We start from the raw sequence: 6,396 nt of genomic DNA, 5'->3' as shown, positions 1-6,396 counted from the left end.
ATAAAGACCAAAGCGCATTTATTTGGTTGGTTTTGTTGGATCCATTGGCGAAAACACAGGAAAGTAACAAATAATATTATTTGAGGGGTTTAGTTATTAGAAGTTTATTTGTATACTCCAAATAGTGAGGCCAATTAGCTAATCACTTTCATTGTACACTAAAATTCAAATAGAATTGAACAAAAAAGTGCTTGGCTTGGCTAACATGTGTCACAGATTTTGGATAAGCTCAATATTGAAACATAAGTATCTATGGAAACATTTTTTGGGTGTAGGTTAGGTCAATAAATAACTTTTTTTTTCTTTTGGGGTTTAGGTTAGGTCAATAATTAAAGTTTTAAATCTCTTCGTCAGCGTCTAGTTTATCTCCTCAAGCCTTTTACAAGAAAGTTCCTTGGCTCTAATTGGGGTTAATTGGTAGTTTTCTTTTTTATTTTTTTTTGATGATAAGAATACTTATATTAAAAGGAAAATTGCATCCAGGGCCCCTGAAGGAACAAATTTAATTTGTAGATAAGGCCTAATGCATTATGAACAATCCTAAAGGCCCATAAAGGACTGAAATGAAATTAACGTTGAACATTAAATGATGAAAATGATCTGGAAGTGAAATTATATAGGAACCAGTTTGTGTAGAGATCATGTATGTTGTCGAGCAATGGAAGCTAAGTTCCACTCAACCTCCTCTTCATCTCCTGGAACCTCATTTTGTACTAAATTGAAACCATTTTATCCAGCATTATTGAGACGTGAAAGTTATCATCCTATTATTTAATCGAAGTGAACGTGAAGAAGATTAATTATTATAATTTACTAAATTTATTGAAGTCATTTCCCCTGTATGGTGCAAATTAAGTAGAAATTAGAAGGACACATGAATATAACAAAAATAAACATTTTTCTGTCCGTAATTCATTAGAGCATTGAATCATCGAAATAATAATCATTCATTTTGCTCGTATAATAAAGAAAGATGAGGTATACTTAATAATGGATAGATGACAGTACTTAATTTATTCTTAAGGATTTTCTAACTCTATAATTTGTTGGCAAAAGAACTTACAATTCAAAAAAAAAAAAAGTAGTAGTTCTCTCATTCGACAAACTTACAAAATAGAAAATCATATCCTAGACTAGTAATAAGAAGAGGAAAGGAAAAGGTACTGAACCCACAGTTGAATTTATGCCTAAATAAATGAAGAAGAGAATACCTAATAATTTTATGACGCGTAGAAATAGTTCCAGATCTAAATTGGGCTCAAAGAGGCCCATACTAAAAAAAAGCATATTTTGCTATCAGTTGGGTTGACTGAGGCCCAGACTAAAAAAAAAAATATTGAGGTTGCATATTTCGAAGAGAACAAGACTAACATTGATCATTTCGTAGGTATGCAAGCAATCAACATCTTCCTCTCATTTACATTTTGTATTATTTCTTATACAATGGATTCCTGTTTTCTTGACAGATGTAATAGGATTCCTGCAAGGGTTTGGCTCTTATATTCTCATAAAAATTTAAAGATTATGCAGATAAAAACACTGATGTCTCTTACATTTTTCAGGGAGAGGTCTTTGACGTTGTCATTTTCTATGAGAGTGCACATGATGCTTTGAATGCAAAGAGTCCTGATATGAAACCTCCCTTCATTATTGTTGTTCAACTATGTGATGTTGGCTTCGATAAAAGTAAATTAAAGTTCATCCTTACTGTTTGTAAAAGACTTCACGCGTGATTTTGCAAGCTATATGTTTTTCTGTATCTTTTTCAAGACAATCTTCCGCTCTCTAACTATGGATTAGCAACAAGAGCCATTTTCAATCCTTCAATCAATGAAGTTCAACAGCTTCATGAAATGTATTACCTTCCCTTTATTAGATATTTTAAGTCACCTGATGCAAATGTTGTTAAATTACCTCCTATCCTCATATGCCACTCAAGATTGCCTCTTCCATAGGTTAAAACTGTATTAATTCTTGCTCTATATTCAAATGATTAAATGGTAACTTTCCCCAATGTAGATTAAATAATTTCAACTTCCAAGAAACAAATGAACTTGACCTCTTCCCGTTTTATAGCAGCAATTGAATTATGCTCCAATTGGAGAATTCATTTTAGCATTATTCATATTGATATGCGTGCAGAGCTGTACAATTAAGTAAGATCAATTATTCTCAAGTTTAAATGAAACACATTTTATGGTTGGAATGGGAATACCAAAGTCTATTATGAATACTTTCTATAATCAAGCACTATTATCATGTTCAAATTTCATTAATCACTTTTCCTTCTGTCATTAATGGACAAAACCGTGTCTTCTTTTCATGTTGCATCTGGCTAGGGAATTGGTTAATATAAATTTTGTTAAGTTAGCTGATAACGCTAATGAGCCTTTTAATCCATTGGCTCTGTGTATACAAATATATTAGGTGTCTACAGTCATTTAATTATTGATACAATCAATTTTTATTTTTCAACTTGTATTTATTTTATTGTTTATACTTCTTCTTGGCACTCAATTTTGGATAAAACACTTTGCTCCAATCCAACCCGTGCAATGCATAGGATCCTATCTAGTTAATTCAATGATGTGTGGAGATAGTTCCATATCTAAATTGGGCTCAAAAAGGCCCATAATGAAGGAAAAACATATGGTGCTAGAAGTTGGGCTGACTGAGGCCCAGGCTAAAGAAAATAAGATTGAGGCTGCATGATGACTTGGTTACCCCGACGAGAACAAAGATAATTATTCTCCTTGACAAATTGATTTCAAATATTCAATAAAACGGTCAAAATCAGAATAAGAGTGCCCACCTTCACGGACACTCGTCTTTGCCAAAGCTGCCAAAGCTTGTGCTGATTTCTCAAACTCTTGCCTTCTCTCCACCATGACATCATTCACCAACTTCTCCACCACCTTCCTGTCACACACGTCCTTCATTTCCAACCCAATCTTCCACACCTCACTCACATACCTACTGTTTATCTGTTGGTCGCCAAAGTAAGGCCAGCATATCATCGGAACTCCGGCTACCACACCCTCCAACGTCGAATTCCATCCACTGTGAGTCATGAACCCACCAACCGCCACGTGTGCAAGCACCTCCTGCTGCGGGGCCCATCCCACTATATACCCTAACTCCTTCGTTCCTCTGCTAGCTCCACCGGCAGATCCTTCCTGTCTTGTCCAGTCACCATGTCGGGTCGGACCACCCACAAGAACCGCTTTTTGCTATTCACCAAACCGTGCCATATCTCCATGAGTCGATCCCTCGTTATGACAGCAACGCTACCAAAGCTCACGTAGATCACTGACTTTGGTGGCTGAGCGTCGAGCCATGTCATGCATGTTCTGTCTATTTCGTATAAACTATGTGGGAGGGAAGGAGGCGGTTCCTCCGACGACGCCGTTTTGGAGGCTTTTCTGTGGTTGAGATGTGCGTGGAGAGGACCGAGGGTGTATAGTTTGGGGAAGCGAGACCGCATCTGAGAGAGGACAGGGCCTTCTAAGTCTTCAAACGTGTTCAAAATCAGAGCTTGTGCTCGAAGGGTCTGGTGGGTCTGGAATACCACGCTGTCTAGAGAAAATTTGCCATTACGAGCTCCTCGACAAAGACTTGGGAGATCCCGACACCGAACCAAGTTTTGCATTCCTGGAATTGATGTTATTACCCGATCCATGTCTTCTTCCCCTTCATACGGAAATTACAGTAAGAATATAAGATACATGTTCACGCAAATTTATTCATCTGGATGTTTATCAATTAAATTGACTGTTTTACTCTTGGAACACTTTGAAGCATTCTTCTTCTTCGTTTTCTTTTCAGTCTACTTCTCAATTTATGTCCCAAATCAAGAGTGTGTACATATATACCTCTAATAGGAAGTTCGTTGCACTGAAGGAGCTTAGGAACAGAAAAATATGACCAGAAACTGCAGGCACTGGCGGTGCGGAAATGAATTATGGGTATGCCTAGCTCGGCTCCGATGTCGGAGGCGATGTCTCCGAACATGCCATCCGCTATTATGCAAGTGACTCTGGGTTTTCCAGAAGGCTCCGAGCATAACTCTCTCAACTTGAGGTTGCCATGAAACTTGACGCTGTTGAAGAATTCCTCCATGTCGCCTCCGAACCGTGGGTGGTCTATGGGAACGCCGTCGTCGAAGGTATCGAAGCCAAGAGTGGGATGACGAGCTTCGATGTGGCCGGCGAAACGGAGGAGGCGGTGGTGGATGTGGTGGGTGTTGAGAAAGGTGACGTGGACGTCGGAAATTGCCAGAAGCTCCGCCAGGAGCAGCATGGAGTGGACATGTCCTTGCGCTGGTAATGGAAAGATCAGCACATGGGGGGTTTCAGATTCACGCTTATCTTTTCTTATCATCTTCTCCTTCTTTGGCCTTTCGTTCGTGGCTATGCTGATGAGCAAAGGGTTTGAGATTTGTGCATAAATAAAAAGGACAATGCGGGGTAAGATTTTTTTCTTAATTAATAATTAATTGGAAATCTAAAATAGTTTTCTTAATACCAATAATGGATGTGATTGAAATAACTCGATAACATGCATGCACGTGCCAGTTCGTTAGTGGCCTTTGGTACAAACCGGGGGAGTGTCACAGTACCATTATCTTTCGTTGACCCCCTTTTTAGGTGGGGTCGATTACACATTATCTTTTAGGGTGTAGGTTCTCTATTCCACCAGTTCCCAATTCCTACGAAGCAAAACTCTAGCAAACTCATTTTTCATGTCTTCTTTATCATTTACGACTGTATCAAATATCATGCATCGTTTTTAATTTAAAAAAGGGTTTCTTTCTGACCATCACAACATGGCTTTGAAGTGGCATTGTTCTTGTGTTGTTCTCCAGTTCATTTCTCAATTTACTTCACAAACGACGACATCAACAAATACCTCAGACGAGAATTTCGTTGCATTATATTGAAGCAGACCAACAGAAGCTGCAAGCACTAGCGAGATAAGTAGATATTATCACATGGGTGTCATTAAAATAACATATCCATATAACTAATAAATTTAGTTTTCAAACTACTTCTATATATATATATATTATAATATAATGGTAACTTGTTAATTTTTGAATGATAATTGTTATTTATGTTACCTTTTAATTTGTAACGATCAATTACAAAATGAAAGCTTTAAAAATTTGTGTATTTTAAAAGTCATTTTACAAATGAGAACTTATAAAATAAATAAGTTTTTAAAGCTTACAATTGATAACTGACTATATCATATCATAACAAGTAGTATTAGTAAAATAATAATTGTTATTCAGGAATTAATAATACACCATTCTATTATAACATTGAAGTGATTAACTAAATTCATTACCTATATGAGCACTTTATTTTAATGACACTTAAATGTCAATTTACAAATGAAAATTTGTAAAATATATTAATTTTTAAATCTCCCAATTTATAAGTAACTATGTCAAATTAAAAAGTAATATTAGTAAAATAATAAATAATGTTTCGTATTTAACAAAGCGCCATTTTGTTACAACATTGAAGTGGCCACTAAATTTCTTATTTATATGAACATGTTATTATGACATTTTATTGTTAGTTTACAAATTAAAACTTGTAAAATATATGAATTTTTAAAACTCTCGATTTGTAATTGACTATATTAGATTAATCAGTAATTAACAATAATAAATCTAATGTCTTATATTTTAAATCAAACAAAGTTTATAAAAGATATCATATATTATGGTAGTCTTTCAACAAAAAAAGATGGTCATAATACTTAAATTATTCTAAATCTTAATCTTCTCTCACCACCCATTATTCCATATTTTGTCAAATTCACTCCTCTGAATATTTTAAATTTACATTTTAGATCTAACTATACTTCTTATTCTACCTGCTTACTGCGCAACCATGCACTCACATAGACTTAGGTGATTGTCATCTCTCTCTTTTCTTCCTCTTCCCTTGTTTTTCTTTCGATAAGTGAGTTGAAAACTAGTACATCAATGGGGGCAAATTAAAACCCCCAATCCATATTTACATGAAGCATCATAAAATTGAGCCCAGATATAGTTAGTTCGCCCCTGGCTTTAACCATGAGTCCATGACCTTATCAATTAAAAAAAGAGAGTTGAGCAAGTAGATCTCAAAAAAAGACTTTATTTTGTATTTAATTCATTTTAATTTAATAATTATTACTTAAATTATGAATGTATTACCGAAGATATAATTTAACTATATGTGTATGCAGGGTGAACAAGATTAAATTTCTCAGTTGCCATGACTAAAACTGAGTCGAGAATATTATGTAATTATATGCATGTGAGACTGATAATATTCTGTTGGAAATAAATCCAATACAAGGGGCCGCACGTGTGTGTGTGTTTAAAATATGTGGCCATTA

General features: G+C 35.3%; 1 pseudogene; it reads right to left on the bottom strand.

Annotated features, from left to right (window-relative positions):
* Window positions 1–2,532: 2,532 nt before the first annotated feature.
* On the bottom strand, window positions 2,533–4,413 carry LOC129323049 (7-deoxyloganetic acid glucosyltransferase-like; annotated as a pseudogene).
* Between the last annotated feature and the right edge of the window lie 1,983 nt (window positions 4,414–6,396).

This window comes from Prosopis cineraria, unplaced genomic scaffold, assembly GCF_029017545.1.
Source record: "Prosopis cineraria cultivar Desert tree isolate PC_DT_omini unplaced genomic scaffold, ASM2901754v1 PC10, whole genome shotgun sequence".
NCBI classification, from domain to species: domain Eukaryota; kingdom Viridiplantae; phylum Streptophyta; class Magnoliopsida; order Fabales; family Fabaceae; genus Prosopis; species Prosopis cineraria.
The sequence above is the reverse complement of the archived record's forward strand: the minus strand, read 5'-3'. Positions and strand labels throughout refer to the sequence as shown.